The following is a 24,673-nucleotide window of genomic DNA, read 5'->3' as shown; positions in this document are numbered from 1 at the left end:
TCAAGCTTTGCAGTGGCATGCCTGTGGCCATGAAATCTCCATCTTTGCATGCCTTTTAGGAAGCCCTACTAGGTGCCCCTAGATGCAACACTTTTATGGGTTCATCTAGCCCTTGTTCATGGTGGGGTCCGGTGGCTGTGTTAGGATGGATGTTGGCAGATACCACAGCACACCCCCCTGCTCTGCAAAGCAATGCGTGCTGTGGCTAGTTGGAGCAGTATGTCAAACACAGAGTTCATATGGTTGGAAAACTAATAATTATTCAGGTCTCCCAGGTTATGGGTCTGCCTGCGGCTCTGGGGTGGGCCATCGGCACTCAACATCCCGACAACTTTCCCTGCAGCAGTGGAGAGTGCAAACAGCAAAACTGTTCTTCCCTGCTCCCCTGCTGAACTGTTATCATATGCCCCTCACCAATATAAAGTGTTTTACTTAAATATGCAAAGCTCATTTTGGATTTGTATTATCAGAATTTTTAAGTGGACAAGGGCACGATTTTCTCATTACAAGGGAGAAATGTCACATTTTAGCTCAAAGTGAGTTTTCAGTGCCAGGTTACACAATGCAAGAAATGAAATATGCAGACTTTTAACAACAGTAGTGAAAGCCTGGCAGGGCTGGATGTTCTCAGGGAGGCAAACATCTTTTGTCAGCTCAAATCCACACGGCAAGGGAAGGGGAACCTTCTGAGAGCTTCTGCTCATCTTGTGGCAAAGTCGTTCAAACCTTATTTTGGGGGATACTTCTGGGTATTGCTGGAAATCCCAATCAAACTTGCCTCTTTCTGAAGCCAAGCAGTGTGTTAAAGCCTGCTGTGTTTCCAGCTCCATCTGTGAGGGCTCACAATACATTTTACTCTGCAAATGTCCCTTCTTTTTTTTTTTCTTATGGTACCGATGAGAGGGCAGGGCAGCATGCTAGGGGTACCATAGCACATGTAGAAGGAGATGTTGGGCTCTACTGGGCTGTCTCTGTTCACTAACCACTGTTAAACCTCTGCAGTTCATTCTGTCTACGCACGCTGCTGAGAAGAGAGGAGCATTTCCTCCAGAGGTTTTAGCATTCTTTAAGTAAAATCAATTGATTTTTAGATCATGGTGCTGAGAGTTGAAAACCAGTTGGGATGCATTTTGTTTGACTTACTTATTTAAATAGCTCATGCTGTTTGAATACTTATACTTGCCTTTTTAGTAGCTCACCCATGTAGCAATTTGTATGTCTAGATCTCGTGTCTTTGAAAAAAAAAAAAGCAGCTGGCATGTAGGGCTACAAATAGGTATTAGCCAACATCTGATGTAGAGAGAGTCGATGTTATGGCCTCCTAACCCAAGCAGGGCACAAAACCCTAAGCTCCTCAGGTACCACTGGGACATTTTGCCATTCTTGTCAGCCATTCTCATGGCTGAGCTCTCCTGTGGTTGGTGTCTTTTGGGCTGTCAAGGGCACCAGTATCACCACTGCACTGTGGTTATGTTGCAATAACCCCACACACTGCTATAATAGCTAAACTGTGAAGGGCAAGGTCACCTCTGGTACTTGCAAAGCCAATTAGGACTTACAGAGCACTAAACTCAGATTTCTTCAAGCCATTTCATTTTATTGATCAGACACATTTTTATTTCCAGATTACTCACTCTTGGGAATCATCCAGGTTTCATAGTGTGAAGGACTGTGTAAAATGTAATGATTCAGCACTCCCAGTGTGGCTGTCTGTGGATTTTGTTAACCTTGCAAGCTACATTTAAGATGCAAGACAGGGCTTGAAGAGCACCATTATATATCTGATGCTGTTCTGAAAGAGCTCTCCAATTTGCATTTCCTTCCTGTCCTCTTTAAAATCAAAACACATCCTTCACCTCTTTCTTGGTTAAATCCTAGGATTTTCCTGGAGGGGAGATCCCCAGCACGTAAGAGAGTTCAGCAATTCAGACAGTGCATGGACTGATGCTTAACTCTTCTTCCAAAAATACCTCTACATGTTGGGAAGTTTTTCCCTATGGCTAACGGGTCTCAGATCAGACAGGTGGCATTTCCACCGAGGGGCTGGAGCTGAGCCTTGCCCACAGAAAGTGCAGCATGTATGCTGTCACTGCTTCTTTACCAGCCTCGTGAGTTCTGGCTCTAGGCACACACAGGCATTTTTTGGAGACTCTGACATGAGCAAAACATCTTTACTGGCAATTTAATGCCTTTTTGCACAGGGAAGTTATGTTCTTTTTGCCTTAACTGAGTAAGAGTCTTAAAATCTAAAGAAAGGAAATACAGTAATTCTATATCTATAGAGAGAAATATACAGTAAATGCGTTAGTATGTTGTGCAATAAAAAGAGCCCTCATGTCTTATAAATACAGGCACTTGGTTTATCAAGTGCATGCAGTCAGTCCTCCAGTATCCACAAGCTGCTCAAAGGGCACACAGCTGCGCAGGTCTGAAGCCACTGAAGCTGCCTTTGTATGTGATTCCCTCACTTGTTGAGACATCTTGGACTGAGAATGACTCTGAGAAGAGCCACTGTCATTGCCCTGGCCCTGGGTGTATTGGGGGATGCAGGGCAGTGAAACCCGTGCTGCCTCTGCATGGAGCTGGTTTATGTTCAAAACAGTAGCAGCCATCCTCATTACTCTAGGTAACACAGAAATCCCTCTTACACCGCTGATGATACACAGATTGCCTGGATATTGGGAGCAGCAACAGAGACAGGTGGTTGTAGAATGACAGCTGAATCATCTTTGTGTGAGGCAGCTGCATAAATATCTGCAGAGCTGAGAGGGTTGGACTATCTGCAGAGTTATTCTCCTAACCAAGCTGGCTGTGCTTTCGAGGCTTACAGGTTTCCCTTGCTGTGTAGCCAAGTAGTCCTACAGTCCCCTGAAATTCGGCTGATGAAATCCATGCTATCACACTTCATTACAGGATGACCAGGGACAGGCATGGGGAGAAAAAGCTAGGCTGGTTGCAAATGCCTCATTTCCTTCAGAAATCAGACACATGCACACACATAGGCTGGCTGCGAGCAGCTCCGAGTATATGCGAGATGAGAATGGTGGCCTGTAAAGTCAAACAAGAGCAGGGTGCTGAGAGCTGCTTAGATATAGAGCCTTTCCTCAGCAGCAGCCAGCCTGAATTTTGTGGATTTCCATGGTTTTTCTTTTCAGTCTTCAGTCATGATCTCCTCTGATGTTATTATGGCTGTGGCTGCTCGTCTCCCCTTCCCCAGCCCCTGCAAGTTCATCCCAGGGAAGCACCAAGCCAAGAGCTTGCACAAAGCCAGCCGCGCTCTTGCGGGGCTGCTGGCACTGGGCTCTCTGCAAGACCACAGGCCACCTCTCCTCTGGAAAAAAGTACCACCAGTGCCTTGAATTTGATGTGAGATATTGTATTTCTGTACATCACAGAAACCTAGGAATTGGACGTTTAGTTGAGTGGCAAGTTCAAACTGCAAATTACCACACTTTCCAAGTATTATTCCCCTGGCTTTGCTTACAAGCCAAGGAAGAACCGATGCAAACAGATTTCTCCCTTTGCTTGCCTGAGGATCTCATTCCTCCTTCAAAACTCTGTTTCAAATTTCTTTTGAGAAACAATACCTCCAAATAGTAGAGGATATATCATTAAATATGAGAAGATTTCTGTGGAATCATCATATTGTCACATTCCCAGTTCACCTCCTTGCCTCAGATTCCCTTTGTTCCCCCTCCATCCTCCCACCAGCCTCCCTGTTTGTTCTTTTTCCTTTTGACTGCCCACTTTCACATTTGTTTCGGCTTTCCTTCAGTCTTTTAATACTGTATCTATTCCTTGAATGTACTGTGGTTTGACATTCTGTTTCATGAGTCACTGTTGGGGATAGAGTTTGAAGCAGATCAAATCACACAAACTAGTTCTTACAGCTCCCTAAAACTAGTTCGAAGTCATACTCTTTTTTTTTCCCCAATAAACCATTGTGGATTCTTTTCTCCACACACACCCCCCCAAATGATGATGAAGTAAATACACATATTTATTGCATGTGGTGATGACTATATGCCAGTGGAGGGGACCCACAACTTTCTTCCTTTTCCCTTTGCATGGGAGCTGAGCTAACACAGCACACAAAGTCTGAATCATGTCTTCTTCCTCAGGTTTCTCTAAAGCTTTTTTCCCCCAATTAATTTAACTTTATGACCTGCAGCGAGGAAATTCAGTGGTACCAAACTGAGTATGCATCCCCATTTACATCTTTCCTAGTGAAATGCTGCATGGCAGCAACACTGAGTCCCCAGCACTTCTCTGGCTGAAAGTTACTTTTCCCCACCTTTTCTTCCTTCTTGATTTATTCTACTTGTTTTCTTCAACACAGTAGGAATAATGGTGGTGCTTAGAGGAATGAATGCTCACCAGACAGCAACTAAATTCTCCATACAACTCCTCTTTGCTTTGGTGTTTAATCACCTTCAGAAATTGTTCCTAAGCTTGTATATGCTACTAAGAACATTAGTCTTTAAATAACTTTGTGCTATGGTGGTGTGAGATGATTAGGTTGGCAAAGATTTCTGTTGTGGTGTCATCATAATTTTCATTAGTACAGTGAATTATGACAGCTTGTTCTCTGCTCAAATTGATGTGATTACTACTCTGAAACCCTGGCACATTTCACTAACACCTGACATCTGGAAGAGAAAGGTGGGAGGCAAAGCAAGCTCTCAAAGTTGCTGCATGATACCCATTGATGGTCTCCTCGTTTGTTCCAGCAGCTGCTGCAGCCAAGGGTAATGGCCTTTGTTGGTCAGTAGAGCTAATGCAATTTTTGCAATGATAAAACAAATAGCTCTTGTGATTAGCAATGGAAAATACCATCAAACGATGTGTAGCACTGAATAGGCAGTGACTGGAATTAGCAGTACAGCCCTATTTAAACTAAGGTAATGTGTCAGAAGTGGTGGGTGGATGAGTTGGAGAGCTATTTTAAAAAGAACAGAAAGCATGCATCAAGTGTACATCAGATTGAAGACCCATATCAGAACAGAAATTATTGTTATAGCTTGTTAAATGGAAAATTGTTCTACCAGCAAATCTGTGAAGGGGTGACATTCTAGCTTATCTAACAAAGGATAAATACCAGCCCTTGCATGATCGTGGTCCCTGGCAGCCTGGCACTGCACAGGTGACATTGCTTCTGCAGGAGCCTGGTGCAGCACAGCTCTGCTTTGCGCCCAGCTGCAAAGGGGGAGACAGATGTACCTGCTCTTCTCTGGTATGGACACAGCTCAGCAGGACGCCGTGACCTGAATGGGAACAGCCAGGATCTCATCCTTGTTCTCACTTTAAGGGAGGCCAGTGACACTGTCAGATCGGTTTTCATGCTGTAGCTGCTTGCAGGAGCCCCTTGGAATGGGATGGCAGCAAGGGCTGCCCAGTGAGGCCAGGGGTGCCACAGCCCTGTCCATGACCCTCAACAGCCTGCAGTTCCCCAGTGTGCATCCAGTGCTGCTGATGAAAAATGATGCTGTGTTGTTGTTTAACCCCAGCCAGCATCTAAGCACCACAGAGGTGCTTGCTCACACTCCAGGCCCCCAGGTGGGATGGGGGAGACCATTAGAAGAGTAAAAGTGAGAAAACTCATGGGCTGAGACAGTGCAGACAAGACTGTCAGATCACTGCCTTGGCAGAATAATCTGCTCTGACACTGAGGAAACCACTGTATGGGTAAAACTAGGCCCTGACCCAGCCAAAGACATGCGTGAGCGTGAAACACCAGCACTGCTGCCGCAAGACCTGGGGACCCTGGATGTACCACACGAGACACCGCTGCCTGGGGACTTGGCTGGCACCGTGCATCTCCAAAGTCCAAGTGCCTTCATGCAACTTTTGTGCATGAGCTGTCACTGTATGAAGAAAACCCCCAAAAACCCAGGTGGTGTGGTCTTCTTTGAAGACAGTGTCTTAGGCTGCTGGTAACAACCATGCCTGTGTTGGGCTGTGCTGCAGACACCGGGGAGGCTTGCAAAGGGCCTTGGCAGTGCATCCAGCTCTTAGCAAAAAGCACATGCAACTTTCACAACTGTACATCCAATTTTTATTACAACAGAGTGAGGTCTTGTGGCTGCCATTATCAGAGGTATTTTCTGTACAGCTACATATTAAACTTTTGTGAATGTAACCAAAACCCATTAGTCACTAGCATATTTCTTACTACTGTACTGGCCAAGGATTGCTTCAATACTTATTTTAATGGATTGCTCAGCTATGAACGATTTTAAGGTTAGAGGTCTTGCAAGAGCCCTTTTATAAGCTTTCTGAAATCTAATCTATCACTAATTTCCATATGTCTCGCACAGTACTAGGCTAATGTAATGCATCACCACATAAATCCATCCCTGAGAAAATTATCCTGCTTATTACAAAAATTCAAAGCATTGTTCTTAACTACGTGTGCTTTTTTCAGATGTCTCACTAGTTGAGACATAAGCCTAGTGTGTTAAAGATTTTTTTTCCTTAATGATAGCTGGAATAGGAAGACGACACCTGGCAGTTTAGATTTTGCATGTCAGCAAATGTCACAGACAGAAGTGGCTCTTTTAATGACACCTCTTAATAGAGAACAACTACCTTCCTCCTCTTGTATCCCCAGACTGAATTTTTGGCCCCAGTTCTAGTGTTTTTCATCCCACAAGCCAACCTGCTTCCTCTAGCACGATGTAAAACACTGATGTGACTCCTTTGCTCTTTCATCATTGATTTCCCCAAATAATTTTGCCATTCTCTACTACCCAGGATGTACAACCACCAGTCTAAGCATCAACAGTGCTCTCCTGATGTGCTGCAGATGATAGGTTGGTACAGAGCTGACGGAGCACAGCAGCAGTATCGTCGCCTTGTTGGCTCTCCAGCCATGATCTCCAGCAAAGGAGACGGGTAACAGAGTCATCCAACTAATTTTGTTACGCACCACAGCTGCGTGCTGAGATAAGACCAGAAAGCTTTTTGCCTTCTCTATCCTTTTCTATCACTAAGAAATTTCCTATAAATGGTGGGAGAAGGGCAACATGAGAAGCCAGGCCAGGTCTACCATGGTGTATGTTATGTTAGGGGAAAGTTTGTGTCTGAATGAAGAGTCTAAGGGAAGCAGGCAAAAAGTTGATTTTATCAAGTGTAAGGAAAGCTTGAAAATACAAGCCTGTTAGCACCTCACAAAGTCAATACAACACCTGCAAGAGTATAGAAGAGGAGATAAACAAACTGGAAAGGAAGCCTTGTTAGTACATTGGTAAAAAATATGGTAATGGAAAAAAAAATCTCATGTGGAGTTGTATGCAATGATTGTGGCAAGAGAAATCATTATATCAAAGCCTGCAGACAAGAAAAGACAAGAAAAAAGATATACACTATGTTAAGTGAACAGTGATTCAGACACAGAGACTGTGCAAGTATCTGATATTACCCCAGCAAAACTGCAAAAAATTGTTTACCTTAAGCTATCTTCAGATGCAAGAACTGGCCCCACGCAGCCCCCTGGGAAGCAGCACACTGAGGAGGAGCCTCGGCACGTTACCTGCAGGGAGTGTGAGTAACTTCCCCAGGAGTAAGTAAGTTTAATAGTCTGTAATGCAGCTGTATCACATCTGTACTACGCCAAAGCAGATTGTAAAGCAAAGCTGAGCCAGCAGTTCAGAATTAAAGGTGGCTGTGGAAAGCAAAGGCAGACATGAATTTACAGAGAAACCAAAGGCCTCAGAAAACACCTTTTAACTGATTCTTTGTTTTAACCTAATATGCCTGTCACCTTGAAGTCCTTGAATACCATCACCAGTACAGCTGCACTGTACGTGAGAGGAGTACAAAATTTACCTGTGGCTGGCTAAGTATCACCAGTATTCAAGGCTGCTTGGTGCTTCTGGGTGCTGAGGTATTTCAGGTATTTCTGAAATTATGAGTTGCCCAGGCAGCTGGGCTCTTCTCCTCACCAGCAGTGAAGGTGGTTACTGTCTGAAAACAAACTTTGTTGAGGCTTGCAATTGGGAGGACTCTCCCCACAAGGTTATTTAATGCAAGTCCCATGACAATTCTTAAAATTGCAAGCTGTTGGCCAGGTTTCCCAAGCCAATATGTTTCCAATAAGAAGTGCATGTTTTATTTACAGGTTTCCATTAAAGACAAGATTTGCATCACATTATTAAACTAATATTGCTGAGAATGATGTGACCAGAATAACTATTCATGCCTCATGGCCATAAGTTATTTATGCTGACCCCACCTCTATCCCTCCCCCTGTACTGCCTCATCTGTGCTGACATTTCTTCGTGAATATTTAAGGTGATGTCTGCTCTCATCTCTTGTTCAAAATCAAACACGAGCACCCTGTATAGCATGATGGGCATTTGCTATCCAACACACACCAACATGCAATGAATGCTGGCAATTAATGGATACAGCACTAGTTTATTTGCTGAAAGGTAATCCTTGCAAGTCTGCTGTGGGGTGTGGGCTGTATAACTCACCAACAAGCCTTTAGAACTTTACCTGGAGAGTGAATGCAAAATTGGGACCCTGTTACAGCTTTTCCTTATTTAAGTACAGAAATATTTGATGGGGCAGGGGGTTAAGCAGTTGTGGTGTCATCAAATGTGAAGGGTACCTGGTTGGCTCAGCATCTGGTGGTAGATTCACCATTCAGAGCATGAGTGTGAGCAAGGGCTGAGCCTTTCAGAGAGCTTCCCTCCATCCCAGGGTCGTCTCAGGAGTCTGTCTTTTCTAGAAGGGCAGCTTTGCTGCTGGTGTGCAGGCACAGCTCTCTGCCTGTTAGCCAAAGAAATTACAGCAGAGCTCATTCCTCCACGAATGCGCTGACCTTGCGTGACAGAGTTGGTAGTGAAAGACATTTCAAGACGCTTCTGAATGGGGACAGCAGGTCATTTGTTTCTTTTTTTTTTTTTTTTCCTGAATCGACACCTCACTGCCTGCAGGGCCATGTATTATGCCACTGTTAAACCTTCTCACGCAATAGATATACGCAAAGTAAATTCTGTGCAGCTATGTTTGTGTGTTCTTCTCATCGCGATCTCTTGGACATATTCCTGGCCTATGATCAGGCTGTCAAAAACACAGTAACCTGGCCCCAGTACCTGTACGGTTTGTGCTGCAGAGCTACCAGGAGATGCACATGATGTAGGAGGGATGGGGGCACCAGGGTTGCTGAGAGCACCTGCCTTTGCCACACAGCTGTTTAGCAGAGCACCACACATGAAAGCAATCTTTATTCTGCTTCTGTACACTCTGGGTGAGGTATTTGAAATAATTCAGCCTGCAAAATAAGGACAGGCTTGAGGCAATGGGGCTGTCACACTCACAGGACAGTCTGTCCTGCCACATCCTCCCTGGCTTTGCCTGCTCTGCCTGAAACCTCCATGGACTTTGATGTACCCCAGGCTGAGTCATGGCTCTGCTCCCTCCTTGGCCATGGGGATTCTGTCAGAGCTGCGTGGAAATGGGATTGCCCCAGGGTGTTCCTGAGAGCAGTAATAAAGATGCTGAACACCCTGCAACTCCCCCCTGCATGCCACATCTGCTTTGTCATCATCCAGCATCACCCTGGCACTGGGCTGAGTTTACTGCTCACCTTTGTCAGGATGCATGCCAGCGAAAGGGAGCAGGTTCTGCCAGCTTCCCAAAGCCTTTGCATGTTTTAGGCACTACAATGAAATGTCAACGTTTAGGCAAAACACTCTAAGTGTGTGTGTGTCCCACATCTCCATTTTCCTACCATAGCTCAGTCAGGTAGGAGCCCTGTTCCTTCCTTCTGGCTTGCCTTTCACTCTCTATAAGTGGAAAGTGGGGTGTCACAGGACCATTTGTGGTGGAGGGAACAGCTCTCCTCCATCTCCTCATGCTTTCTTGGTTCATTTGTTGCGGTGACTCTTGCCTGGAGAGCGCTCCCTGCATTTGAAAAGCTCTCTTTGCATATAACCCCCTGGAAACACCACTGTGAGTAGCTTTACCTGTTACACAAATTACACCAGCTTGTTGCAAGACTTGGAGAGTTTTCATCACCACTGGCAGTATCAGAGCAACACCACCGTAATTTTAGCTGCAGGCAAAGTCACCCAGCTACTGCCCTTGGGCTATGTTGGGACACAGGCAGGAGGCATGCAGGTGACAGCCACACTGAGAGTGGGGACATCCTTGTGTGCCATTGTGACCATGGGCTCTGGCTGTAATGTTACTGTCTGTTCAGAACATCCTCTAAATAAAATCCTGTGTATTGTTCACAATTTTTACATCTGGGGACTCTCCCAGGGAACCTCCCATTATGCCTTTGGAAGAAAATAAATACTGTAAGTGCTCCTAAGAGTATTAATGATATAACATCTCTGTTGTGCAAACCCATTAATATTCTCTCACATTAAGTTTGGCTTTTGCTATATTCAGATGCTGGACAAAGCAGACATTCTCCAGGGTGCTTCATATGTGTATTCAGGAGCTAAACAATAACCTGCATCATTTCTGTTGTTGCAAATATTAATTTCAATGTATTTGAGAAATCATGATCTTCAAAACATACAAACAAAAGTTAGGGGGATTTTGTGGTTATATACTTGAAATATGCATGTAGAAATAACTGGAAAGTGTTCTGGTGGATGGTCTCAGCTTGTCTCCCTTTTAAAGGGAAATAGCGAAGGAACTACAGGCCAGTTTGAACCTGCAGAGGATCTAACAAGATGTTGGCACTCAACACTAGAGTTTGCAAAACAGTATGTTCTGTTTAACTTAAAAAAATATTAATTGCAGACAGTGATACAGTGAACTTGCCAGATGAGAAGGAGATTCCTCTACCCAAACAGTGATCAGACATCAGAACAGGCAACCTCCTCGCCTTCAGCGTGTTTTATTCACAGCACAGTCTGCAAATCCTCTGTGCTGCTTTGCTGGCATAAAGAGCCATCAAGTGATGAAGAGCTTCAGGAGAGGCCAAGTGAGGCATGCTGTGGCATTTCAGAGCCTCTCCCTGTTGCTCACCAGTCCCCGGGCAGCAGCAAAGCTGGGCACTGCAGACGCCTGGCTCTGCTCCAGCTCAGCCTTTGCTGGCACCCTGCACCATACAGCAAGTGAGAGCTGGTGCCAAATGCACTATAGCACAACCTGCTGTTCTCTTGTTCTCTCCATTACAACTGAGATGTTTGAAACGTATCCCTGCTTTTGTTCACCGGCATGTTGGCAACAAGGTACGGAATCTAGGAGAGCATCACATGGGGAGTAACGACAGGGTAAATGTTATTTTCGTGACCAGCTGGGTAGATGAAGGGAGAGCAGTAGGTATTTTTTACCTTGACTCCAGCAAGACTTTTGACACTGTGTCTCCCATAACACCCTCATAGGAACCTTAGGAAGTGTGGCTTAGGTGAGAGGACAGTGAGGTGGATTGTGAACTGACTGAACAGCAGAGCTCAGAGGGTCATGATCAACGGCACAGAGTTTAGTTAGAGGCCCATAACTAGCGGTGCTCCCCAGAGATCTGTGCTGGGTCCAGTCCTGTTCAACATAGTCATCAACGGCCTGGATGATGGCATAGAGTGTAACCTCAGCAGGTTCACTGACGATACCAAGCGGGGAGGGGTGGCTGATACACCAGAAGGCTGTGCTGCCGTCCAACGAGACCTGAACAGGCTGGAGAGCTGGGCCGAGGGGAACCTCATGAAATTCAACAAAAGCAAGTGCGAGGTCCTGCCCCTGGGGAGGAACAACCCCCCGCACCAGCACAGGCTGGGGGCTGACCTGCTGGAAAGCAGCTCTGCTGTGAAGGACCTGGGAGTGCTGGTGGACAACAAGCTGACCATGAGCCAACACCGTGCCCTTGTGCCCAAGAAGGCCAATGGTGTTCTGGGGTGCATAAAAAGGAGTGTGGCCAGCAGATCGAGAGAGGTTATCCTCCCCCTCCACTCTGCCCTAGTGATACCACAGCTGGAGTGCTGTGTCTAGTTCTGGGCTTAAGCAAGTCCAGCAGAGAGCTACGAGGATGATCAGGGGACTGTAGTATCTCCCTTATGAGGAAAGGCTGAGAGACCTGGGTTTGTTCAGCCTGGAGAAGAGAAGGCGGAGGGGGATCTTATCAATGCTTATAAATATCTGAAGGGTGGGTGTCAAGGGGATGGGGCCAGACTCTTTTCAGTGGTGCCCAACGCCAGGCCAAGGGGCAACGGGCACAAGTTGGAACACAGGAAGTTCCACCTCAGTATGAGAAGAAACCCCTTCCCTGTGCGGGTGCCAGAGCAGTGGCACAGGCTGCCCAGGGAGGCTGTGGGGTCCCTTCCCTGGAGACATTCACACCCCGCCTGGACGTGCGGCCCTGTGCCCCCTGCTCTGGGTGTGCCTGCTCCAGCAGGGGGTGGGACGGGATGAGCTCCAGAGGGCCCTTCCAACCCCTGCCAGTCTGGGATTCGTTAAAACGTGTTAGCATGATTAGAGAAGACGGTCAGAGTATAAGAGGATTTTTCTGTCCTCCGTCAGTTCTTCATTACTGGAGACATTAACCCAAAAACAAACCCACCCCTCCTTCCCAAAATCTTACTCACATCTTTCATTCTCCTTCCTGCTGCAGTCTGCGAGCCTTCAGCTTGCTTGTATGCTTCAGGTGATTTTTAAAACATCAGATGGTAGCCATGGATAGTTAACACTACAGGTTTCCTAGCACAGGGACCACCTTCCTCACTACACACCACCTAAATGCAGAAATCTTCACCTGTGAGATGGTCCCGTGGAATTGTCACAAGAGAGCAGCTTGTGAGCACTGTTCTGTGCAGTCATGCATAATACTTCACATCCCTAAAGCATCTGGAAAAAAGGCAGAGAGTCTCCCCTTTCAGAAATGGGAGAAAGAAATCTTCTAAGCCTGAAGGACAGAAAGACAAGCAGTGGGCAAGGGCAAATGATGCACAGGGAAATAATCACCCAAACTTAGGAATCAAGAACCTTGAAGGAAACCGAAAATTGAGCTTGGATAATTTTCCAATTCATTAACTGTTGAAATGGAGCAAATTCCACATCTGGACCTGGCTTCATTAAATTGCAGATTTGAGTCACATTGACCATCCTACTGCCTAAGCCCATCCCTCTCTAACCAGAGTAGGAAGCCCGTCAGAGAGGCAGTCATTCAGCACTGCTGTCCCATTGCAGACATTCCCGTCAGGCAGCTCCAAGTTGCAAATCCAAGATTTACTACCAGCCTTTTGAACGCAGCTCTGCTTTTCAAAACCACAGCAGACCACATTACCTCATGTGCTGAAATCCTGGAGGTAAAAAAAGCATCCTCTGCCTCCACAGCGCAAACATAACTTGGAAATGCTGCTGCTTCTGCTCTTTGATCCCACTGAGATAGTCTGGAAATGCTGCACTGTGGCAGTGCTGTGCAATGAGGAACAGACCCAGAGAACCAGGTTGCAACAGGGCAATTGGCTGTTAGACTGTGCAGCATGTAACTGCCTCCATGTTTTCTGACAGCTCAAAAAGTTTGTGGCCAGGAGGGCCAAAAGAAAAAAAAAAAAAAAGATACATACATTTAGTCACCCTTGGTCCGTATTTAGGTGCCTACATACATACATTGCCCACTTTCCAGCTGGGACAGATGGGATTTCAGTTGCAAGGAATCAAGCTTAGCAGGATGCCCACACGTTTCAGCATCCCACACACTTAATACCCATGATTGTTACAACATAGCAACTAGTCTGTAATTAGAACAGACGTTGCCAGAGCTGCCTTTGTATTACTTATGAGCCATGCTACTGAAATATTCTTTATTCATTATCCAAGTCCTTTTCATTTCAGTGCCAGCCATCACCATGTTGCAGGCTATGTAGGACTCTGTCAGTCTTGTCAAAACCAAGTGTTTTCTGATAGGGATCTTCATATTTAATCTGGCGAAGAGTTACTTTACAAAAGAGTGAGATCAAACAGGTTCGTCTCTGCACAAAAGAAGAAAGAAGAACTTAAATGTGTTTCAAAGTAAGGGATTTTCTCCTTGTTGCTTTTCCAGGCACACATCTACAGTTAGAAGAACCACTTTCAAACTTGGCTTAAATTGTTCTGTCAGTTAATTAAATATTTGTATTTTAACGCCTTCCTAGTTAACTAGTGAGGGAAAAAGCTCATGAAAAACTCAAACTGAATACAAAACTTTTTTTTCATCTTTAATATAATGTATGGAACAGAAAGGGGGAAATGTAGCTGAAATATTTTATGACAAGAAAATAAAAAGTAATACCAGAAAATTCCTTTGGGCAGATTCTGTTCTAGGCCACTAGTATTTACTAAGATGGGGTTTTTTTATTCACCATGTTATTAAATCACTGGATTGGAAAGTCCTTGGGTCATTTCAAACCACTGTCTCATTGATTTCTTATTCCTAAAGCATCCTTAATATAGGTCTGTCATTAGATTGTCATCCCTCGATTTCCCGCAGCAGTGGGCTAATTATCTAAATGTTCTTGCTGTTGAAGAGGAACACTGACAGATTAATACAGGCCCCAAGATCAGGTTTGTAAATAAATGAATAGGTTAAAAAAAAAAATGACATCATCAGAAAAGTTCCCGTAAAAAACACAGAAGAAAATGAGAGCCTCGGCTCACCATTTCCCAGCTTGTGCCCAGCCAGCTGGATGCAGGGAGCACACAGGGACTGCAGCGTGGCAGGAGAGCATCCTGCTGCTCAGCAGCACCCTAGGGTGCTGAACTACTGCTGGTTTAAAGACTGTACATTTTGGTGCTTTAGATTGCATCTATTATTTCTTACTGCTAGAACGCCAGCTGCAGACAGAAGTGTCTCCCCTGAGTCTAATATTTTATGAGAATTATGTTTTTCTATCCAGTTAATTTAATAATCTCATCATGTGTTGCATTTCTAAAAGCTTTTAAAGTTTTTCTTGAATGTCACTATTTTTTTCAGATTTAGTTGTATACGCTAAAGACTCAGTTTTACTCAAAATGGAATTCATTGGGTTGTATTTTGGAAAATACAGTCTCAAATGCATCTGCTTCTGGAGTTGAAAAAGTAGTTTCAATTTATTTCTGAAGTTTCTTGAATCCCTTTTCACTGAGCGTACAACCTTTGCCCTGCAAACAGAAATCTCTACGCTTTCCTGTTTCGTACATATAACTGGTTAATGTCTTCTAACTTTATTCTTCCGCTTCTGTTTTCTACTCCTTTTTACTCCGTGTTAATTTACTTAGCATTTCTCTTTAGCCTTTGGAAACCTGCTGTATCTATGCTTCAAAGAGCAACCACTCTCCCTCCCAGATCTGCACCACAGCTGGAGCACGTTTTCTGAGCCATGCAAGCACTGGAGAAAGGAAAAGGCCAACCCTGGTACCTCTTGGTGCAACACTGGACCAATGTAACAAGATTACTGACATTAGGGATGCCTGAGACAGGCCTGTAACGTATTATCTGTGTCAGAGGAAATCAAACTGCAGTCAGGAATAATCTTTGAACTATTCAGTTTAGCAATCTAATTATTTCCCAATTAAAAAAGGCATGGCGGAAAGGCAGTACAGAATGCTATCAAGAAGACAGAAAGAAAACTTCTAAAACATTAACCTAGAAATAAAACTAAATTTCTATTTTTAAGCTGAATCAATGTTTTTTTTCCCCATGTCATCTGTCTTCTTCCTTTCAACAAAAACCTCTGGGTGCATCCATTTCTGAAAGCACAAAAACCTGGTGTTAGGATGTACTGACTGCCTTTCAGGAGAAACCAAACACAGTGGCATCATTTCCTGCAAGCATTACAGACCTGGAAAAACACATCCACGTCTGTATGGGGAATGCACCGGCTCCTTATCCCAGGTCAAAACCCAGTGGCCGTGCCTTGCCAAGGAGCTGAAAAGTCTGGGCTCTACGCTGCCCAGAAGATGAAGGTGGATGACTTGCCCCACATTGGAAGACCCCAAATTCATGTCACACAGGCTACCAAACCCTGACACATTGCAGCATGGACTGAGCACGTTGAGGGTCACGCTTCTCACCTCGCTCCCGTGCTGCAACCAGCCTGCACACAGAGAGGGCCTCCTCGCCACTGGGAATGTACTGCGGCATCGGTACAACAGGGAGGGATGGGGCCAAAGCAACTCGGATGGACCACCAGGGGGGCAGCCAAAAAAGTGCTGCTCTTACTCAGGTTTTTTTCTTCTTCTTCTTTTCTTTCTTCTGCAGATGCTTTTGACCAGCACTAAAGCACATGTGCCTGGCTAAAGACCTGGTGGTCAGCTTAGGGCATCATTAGGCTTAGGCAAGGAAAGGTAGGCAACTAAACGGTTCAGCTGCAGGAACGATTGCAGCTGCTCTTCCCAGATCATGGCTGAAGGAGTTTAAAATAATGGAAAATTACTACTTTTGAGAGCTAGAATAAGCTTCTCTATAGCAGTAACAGACACTAAATTATAAATTTCTTCATTAACTCATCTTGCTACAGAAGAAATGGGGTTTCAGAGGGAATTCAGAAACGATTTCTTCCACATGAAAAATTTGTGCACTTAATTTGTTGCAGTAAACCACCATTCTGAATGCTGAGGAGCTCTGTGTTAGCCAGATGATGAAAAAGCATCTGCCTTAAGTGCTTTTTTCTCCATTTAACTAGTAAAATATTTCCATTTCAGCGATGACATGAAAAGCACAGTGGAGAAAATCACAGAAGAAGACAAATGCCCAGTTTTCTAACCAGGGCTTTAGAGAGAAATAGCTGATACTGCCAGATTCAGCACAAGAGAAAATGGAGAATTCTTTTACAAAACTTGTTACAATGAACAAATACAGTAAAAGCATTTTGGAGGAGCATATAGCACACAAGTGGGATTTCAAAACAACATAAGGGACTTACAGTTACAGAGATACATCTCTTTCATTACCCAAACTGTTAGACTTGTCTTGGATGTAAAAACAAACATTGACAATGGAAGGATTTACAGTCTGAAATCTGAGTCTGGTTTCCATAGATTTCCAGATATTCAGAATAAGAAGGTAATTGGAAACTACAGCCTCATAATTGTGCCTAACATTGTCTGTGAACTTTGATAGTGTCTTCGTCACTGAAACCCCCTCCAATAACACACATGCAAGATGCAGCTACAGTCAAAGAGGAGACAGCAAGGCGAGTTTGGGCTCACTTGGTACAATTCTGGTGCAGCACAAGAGGTATTAAGGACCCTGGCTTTTTTTCTTTAAACAGTGTCTGAGATGCTGGGCTTTGACCCTGTTCATTTCATGTAGAATACGCCTTTTTAAAATGAATTCTGACTAAAATATTATTAAAGACTTTTCCCAATTGGTCTTTCCTTTTCCCCTCCCTCCAAATACTCAGTTCTCATATAACACCCAACACCTTCCTGCATATAAAAATACCTTATTGAATTTGAAGTGAAATCAGAAAAATTTTAATTGCTCAGAGCCTTGGGAGGCCCCAGCCCCATCTGCAGCAGGAATGCATTCAAGGATTCAGCTGCTGGATTAATCCCACGGCTAAATGGAAGGATCCAAGGTTCAAATTGAAGAGGCTTGGAATAACCACGTCACTGAGCCCAGAAGTCCTTATGATCAGTGGTGTCTGGCAGTGGGCTCTCCCCATGGATTGTTTGCTGCAGTCTTTTTACTGTAGTCCTCTTCCCTCCATTAAGGTCCGTGTTCAGTGCGTAATTGCCCCTGCTGTTGCACTGTGTGCAACAGACCTGTAGACCAAAATTATCGGGACTAACCTAATTATTGTGCCAAGGCTTTAAGAGCTGAGAAAATGGATGACTGCAGAGCATATTTCTTTTTCCTGAAATATTTTGGCAGAGTTCTGAGCACAGAAAAGGCACCATTCCCAACAATGATCGGAAGGGGCAACTGCTATCCTCTATTTATCCTTCATAGTTAACACAATATTTTGGGCTTAATCACAGAGTAGCAAGCTCTCTTGGCATTGCAGATGTTGTTTAGCTCTTCTCCCTAGTGCACATAACACATGGAATTGGAGAACCAGCACTTACAAATGTTCACATATTAAAGATGTAATATAGAGAAGAAATGAACATTAATATGAAGGAACCCTGACTGAATCCTCTGCTCCTTTAGGGGAGTTTCCAAAGCCTTTATCTGCATTTCAATATATTATCTTGCTGTGAGACAGTGTCTTAGAGAGGGGCTTTGTACTGTTCTCTGGAGGAATGAACTTTGTCCCCATAGGAAACTATCCATAGATATCAAAGCCAGCATGCAGATCTGTAGCTTCATTATCTGCTTTAGCAGCTACAAGTATCGCAAGGAGAAACCATGGAGGGATATGTGTGTATGTATATAAATGGCCAAAAAAGCAGAAAGCCACATTTGTCAGAACTTTTTGCTGTAATGGGCAAAATGTTGTTCAAAATTGGTTACCGAGCATACCCATCTGATCACTTCTTATAATTTCAAAGCACTGTCCTGGTTATACCCTGCACACTCTGCTTAGCAGCCATCTCGAAGCAGTCAGGATTTTCTTAGTAAGGAGAAATCAGAAGATGCCAATTCATTTACCTGTGTGCTACAAGCTTTGCCACAATCTAATTGCATCTCGCCATCAGAGTTGCTTGAGTTACAGAAAGCACGAGATAGTGTCAGGGAAGAAAATGTGCCTCGGAAAAAGTTACAGAAGTGATCTTGTTGGAAATAGCTGAGCAGCATGGATAATGAGAGTCCTCCTGAAATGTCAGCGGTTTGAGCAGGGACTCTCAGACCAATGCTGGGACAGTTCAGCCACCCTTTGCCATTTAAATGTTACCACAACAATTCTGTAAGTCTCTAAATTAAAAAAATAATGAGCAGCACATAGAAGTTAATCATTGGCTTGTACTGGGAAAGCAGCTAGCCAGAATATAAAGGACCTTTAGAGTGTCACAGAGATATTTTTGACATAGTAATGACTAGTGGGAAGGGTTTATGTTTGCCTCTGTTCTGCTGCCAGCCTAATCAGATCAGCGCTGCTAATAAAGCATATTTCCCTCTAGCTGGGTTCAAGGTTGCAAAAGTGTGTGCAGCTCAAGTCGGGGCAGAGAGAAGCAAACAGTTGCCCCCATACCGCTCTTCACAGGTTTCAGGAGAGGGATGACACTGATTTTTAGGAAATTTAGGTTCAAATCCTGACCAAGATCCACAGAGGCACAGATGAATGGGATGAGCCACTGCTGAGCCCTCTTTCACCCTCCTTTGTTAAGCTTTGCCTATGCAGAGGGCAGCTGCTGTAGGGCCCTGCCCAGCCGTGTTCGTGCAGAGGAGCTCTAACCTCAGCACGGCCCTGGACGAGAGGGGTGTCTGTGTGACTGATCCCACCATCCTTTCTGTCTGTGGCCTGGACCAGTCCTGCCTGGGCACCCTCCAGGCATGCACACTGGCTTAAACTGCCTGTGCACGACATTCCCAGCAAAGCTGATGTTTTTGTTTTATTTCATTTCCCTAAATCACTACTAAGACTGGTTTTATCAAGTACCTTTTGCTAGTCTAATAAAATACTGTTATCATTTATGAAGGAAAGCCAGATGCACAGCAGATGAAGCTGTCCAGGAGAGCGCTGGTGACAACACTGCAGATACACTTAGATGCAATCAATTCATGATAACGATGCTGAGGAAAGGAGCAGATGTGCCAATCTCCCAGCACGCGTTTGGATACTGCTTCTCCTGACACCTTTAATCTCCTCCTTTCCACCACCTTTAGCTGTGAATTTAGCCTGTCACCAGGCTGCGGGTTATCCAGCACAGACAGTAGTCACACCTTCCTCACCATGCACTGACGGTGACTAGCAGGCGATGCTTCGCTGCATGCAAAGGCAGGCTCCTGCCGTGCTTCGCTCAGTGAACAGATTAATTTTTTCTTGTTGACGGCCCTGAGAGAGTTTACTCTTGCTTCTGTGTTGGGATGGATGTCAGTTTGTATGACTACAAGGACTGGCTTACTGCAGAAAAGCAGGTATCATGCTGATTTTCTTTAAGTGTTCCTAAATGGCCTCTCATACAAAATATAAATTACCTAGTCCGCTGCTTTCCTGACAAATACCTTTTCTAGCTTTTATATTGCACAGTTGTAAATACATCATTTGGTGTGGTACATGTAGAGTCTGATTATAGATCTTTCCACCAGCAGTATTTCATCTTACAAAAAGTGGAGTATTGACAAAATATGTAGTCTTTGAGGTCAGGTGTGGTGACCAGCTGGTCTGAACTGATCACTTAAAGGAGGAAGAGTCCCGTAGAAATTCAGGTGCTTTAGAACCATCACACTACCTTGGCTCAGTTTTCAAGAATACCTGGCCACCCATAGTTTTTATTATGCCTGAAGTTAGTAGTATGATGGACACCAAGGCTATGTGATATATTGTCTTATGGTCGTGGTAAAATTAAAAATGACGCCATAAATATTGTGCCTGTGAGTTATGGCATTTAGACTCGCTGTGAGCCAGCTTTGAAAAAGCAACTCAACAAGTTACATCATGCCTTTGGGTTTTACCTAGTGAGGGTTTCTAACCCCAAGAGCTGCCCCGTGCACCCTCCCTGGCAGGGCCACACTCAGCACTGCTCCTCAGCAGCTGGGCAGTAGCTGTCCGGGCTTCACATCTTGTTCCCCCAAACACCTGGAAATGGATTTGCTCACAGGAAAACTTAAACACAGCACCTCCAAATTGCACTGGGGCTCCTTTGATGGGACCAAAGTGCCAGCAGAACATTCTGGCTCCATCTCCCTGAAGATTTTGCCTCAGCTCTGTCACCCAGGATTTCCCAGGTACAAGGCTGTGATGTGGTCCCTTTGCACACTTCCCCTTTCCACACTTGCTAGCCTGAAAGAGCCCTCTAATATATATTGATTGACCAAAAAACCACCAGGCTCCAACATATTGGTAAAAACAGCAGATGATGCCTGGGAACAGGGAATCACCGATGCCATTAAGGGGATTTCATGTGCTTCATCGTCATTTCTGAAGATGAAGCTGAGTTGTCTATTTAGATGGGTAACATGATGGGGTCACACGTAGTGTATAATCCTACTGTAGCTGCCCCCAACTATGTCACATTCATTAAGTCAAAGGTTATTTTGCCTTTTGTGATATCTTACACTAGTCCTAAGGATAGGACGAGGGAAAAAAAAATGCCCGTTTTGCACATCACTCGCTATTAAGCTATGTCTGGTTACATCACATCAGTTGACACAATGTAAACCAATGTAAGCAGATAAAATGTGACACAAATGTCACATTGCATCAGATTTTAAAGAAGTTGGCAGCTTTTACACCATGGATGGAAAATACCAAGTTCAACCATCACACCTGTAGGCCTTCAGGATAAAGCAATGCTAGCCACAAACCGCAACCTATGCATATTCTAATAGCATATTTCTAGCTTATGAAGCAACCATTTTTACTCTCTGTTATGCACCTATTCCTTCTCAAAACACATACAAACACAACAAGGGCTAACCTTGACAAAGCATGCATCAGCAGGGAATTCATCTACTGAAAAATGGACAAAACATAAAGCCTGTCTCAAAAAAACACCAAAATCAATAGCAAACTTTCTATTGATTCAAACAGGAAATAGACCAAGGTCTCCGTGCCTCAGTAAATATTTTTACTGTACAACTAATCCCCCATTAGAAGGAAATGCATAGTTTTTTTGTAGGCTGGGGGGGGAAAAGCCGAGCAAATTTTATGTAACAGAGCACAGTTTACAAAGGCGAGGCAGCACTTAGGTGATGTATCAAGTGCTGATACCGTGTTTGGTCTTTCGCTGTTTCCTTCATTTTCCACTCACACAGAAATCTTGCACTGAGGAAAGAGCAAGCCTGTTGTTTCCACCAGCAGCAGGACCATGACTCATGTACATGTCCCTCCTAGCTACAGCTGGCAGAGAAAACGTGGTACCTGGGCATCACAGAGCCCACTGGTCACTGGCCACCTCCTCACCCAGCTTCTGGAGCAGAAAACAGCCCTGGGACCTTTGGAACTCCCCTACACATGGTTTCTAAACTAGTCACTTCAGAGCCACATCATGTAGGAGCTACAGAGGGGCCTGACAGTCCTCTGCAGAAATTCCCCTTAGCCAAGGCTGCAGCTTATATCAATCACTTTCAGCAGCCCGAGGGTATTTATCATGCAGTGGGTAGGATTTGGTAGGATCCAGCCTTTACAGTAGATTATTGTCATGTGGCTGGGAACTCTTGTGCCACACTGATCACGCCCTGGTAACACAGTTGGTCGATAACTTGTCATAAACAGAAGCCAAGTCAAAATGACAGGATTGCAGGCTGACAAAGGAAAGAAAACAGAAAAGAGCCAGCATCAATATTGCCTGCATTCCTCACGTATCATCTGCTCATCAGCACACTGCCTGCACACTGCAGCAGGGAGCTGCAGCAGCGCAGGGACGGCATGAGCTGGCTGAGGCATTCTGCCCCCCAGAATACATCACCTGCATGATTTTCTTACATGCTGACCTTCTTCTGTTCACAATATTATGTATACACCAGAAAAATTTCCCTCCCTTGGTTTGCATGTCTTAGTGTGAAAGAAAAAGGACAGGCATCCCTGCAGGGGTAGGGATGCTGAGCGGTGAGCTGAAAGTGCTTGTCAGAGGTGGCAGGGATTAGAAGGACATTGCCAAGTGGTTCTCTATACCATGTGGTTCTCTATAAACTTTCAGTAACCTCCTCCTTGGCTTTGTGTCCATCACATAATAATGCTTCAGGAGAGGAGTTCTGTTTAACACTCCTTTGCATATCAGATCTTGCTCTGCCATGCCACTCATTTTGCTATGAACCTTCCCTTGGTGAGAGCAAAGGCTCATCTCTTGATGGCTTTTTTATCCTAAAGGTTCTAACAGCTCCACTCCCCAGCCCAGTTCTGGGGGAAAGGAGCACTCACAGGGACATGCAGAGGCACAGTTTTACAATTGTTGAAGTAATGTTCAACTAAGATTTTTGGTATATTAGAAAAGGTATCTGTGCTCTTTTCCAGGCTCCCCACAGTAGCTGCTGTCAAGGGCTGGCTGCACAGAAGAGAGACCACACCGCTGAGGCCATTACTGCCCAGTGAGAATTTGTCTTTGGCACGGAAACGCCAATAAAGGGCAGTCAAACAAATCAGACATTTTCTCTGAAGTGAAAACATTTCCAGCTTATCCTCTTGATCCCTCAGATTGTTATTCATCATGTGTGCAAGAGCAGTGCCTGTGGATGGACCCAAGCAAAGGTATTAATTCGATAATGAATCCAGCACTTTACCAGTAGACTAAGGCTCAAACTGCAAAATTATTAATTTCAGAACCTGTTTATAAGTAAAGAACAGGTATCTTGAAGTTGGTAAACTTTTAGAAACACCACGTTGACAGGTTCTGTCTGAAAGGTTTGATATGAATTTTAGCCACTGTATAAATATGGATGGGTTTAATGCTTAGCATTGCAGACTTAATCTCCTTAGCAGGTGTATTTCCAGATCTAGAGCTGCGCTGAGTGTAAGGTCCCCGCACCCCGACACGGTGACTATGCGGAGCGGCGCTTAGGGTGTTATTTAGAGGCATTAGTCCTTTTCAGGAAAAAGTTAATTGACAGGTGTTCACAAATGTTGTGTACTTGAGCATCTCGGGGGAATTACCCAATTAATATAGTCTCAACCAAGCAGATTCGAGATCATTAAGAACCTCTGACACATTAAAGAAGGCATTGGGAAGGCACACAAGTGAATGAGGATTCGTGTGATCACTTTGCCCTTGTCGTGATGGGGGAAATGAGCCACCCTGCCACTGCCACTACACATCCATATCCCCTACAGACCCCCTGGAGACCTCTGTGATCAGGGTGAAAAGGAAGCAAAGAAGAGCAGAATATCAACGTGAGTGCTTATCTTTGGGCCCTGATCTTCTGACCAGCTCTCCTGAGAAGGGCTGTGCCCAGAGAGGCTCAGAGCCCGTCTCCACCAGCCAGACACGGAATTTCTAACTCCTTTTCTTCAATGTCAAAGCTAACTGCACAAAGGACATACAATGTAGAGAAAGACCCGATTTTACTGACACTATGAAGGATTAAGGAATCAAGACAGCAAAAGAATATTAAAAAAACCTGTACATCAGTTTGCTTTGTTTTCTGGCTTCTGGATGGCTCCTGTTTATTCCACCCATACATCTCAGTTCACCTTTAGATAACTTCACTGATGAAAGTTTATTCTCACTTTTAAAATAAAGAATTTTTTAACCTAATTGCTGAAGTTAATGAGCTACCCTGCAAATTTTCTATTTTGAATCAGACTTCCAGTCTGTCCTGCCAAACCAAATTCTTTGACCTAATTTCTAACAATAAATTCCCCCCTGAAAGCTGAAGACAGCCACACCAATCCATACTGTCCAGCCTGCTGAAATTGGGTTTTTATAATGAAAATATGCAGAGCCTTCAGTGACGGTGACGCAAATTAAGCTACTGTATCTTTTTTTTTCCTTTTGCCAAGGCTATTCTGAAATTCTGAGGTCAGTGCTTCTATGGCTTGGTGACAAGGGAATTAACTGCACAAAGATCAGGTGATATTAAAATGAAAAAAAAAAAGCTCACTGGGGAAGAATAGAAGCATTCAATAATGTATGAAGCATCGAGATGCCATTGTTTAAAGTAAAAGAGCTGCAATGCTATTTTTTCATTTTTACACTGACAAATGGAAGCAAG

The 24,673-nt window shown here is 44.4% G+C and overlaps 1 long non-coding RNA gene across 2 annotated transcripts in view; it reads left to right on the top strand.

Annotated features, from left to right (window-relative positions):
- The window catches only part of LOC142063283 (uncharacterized), a 36,414-nt gene extending 20,824 nt beyond the window's left edge, over window positions 1-15,590 (top strand). For both annotated transcript variants that reach the window (XR_012662723.1, XR_012662724.1), the window contains one exon: window positions 1,003-15,590. This is a non-coding gene — a long non-coding RNA (uncharacterized LOC142063283). The remainder of the gene's footprint in view (window positions 1-1,002) is intronic.
- Window positions 15,591-24,673: the final 9,083 nt, after the last annotated feature.

Source organism: Phalacrocorax aristotelis, chromosome 11 (assembly GCF_949628215.1).
Source record: "Phalacrocorax aristotelis chromosome 11, bGulAri2.1, whole genome shotgun sequence".
NCBI classification, from domain to species: Eukaryota; Metazoa; Chordata; class Aves; order Suliformes; family Phalacrocoracidae; genus Phalacrocorax; species Phalacrocorax aristotelis.
Note: the sequence above shows the minus strand (reverse complement) of the source record. Positions and strands in the feature narration are given on the sequence as shown.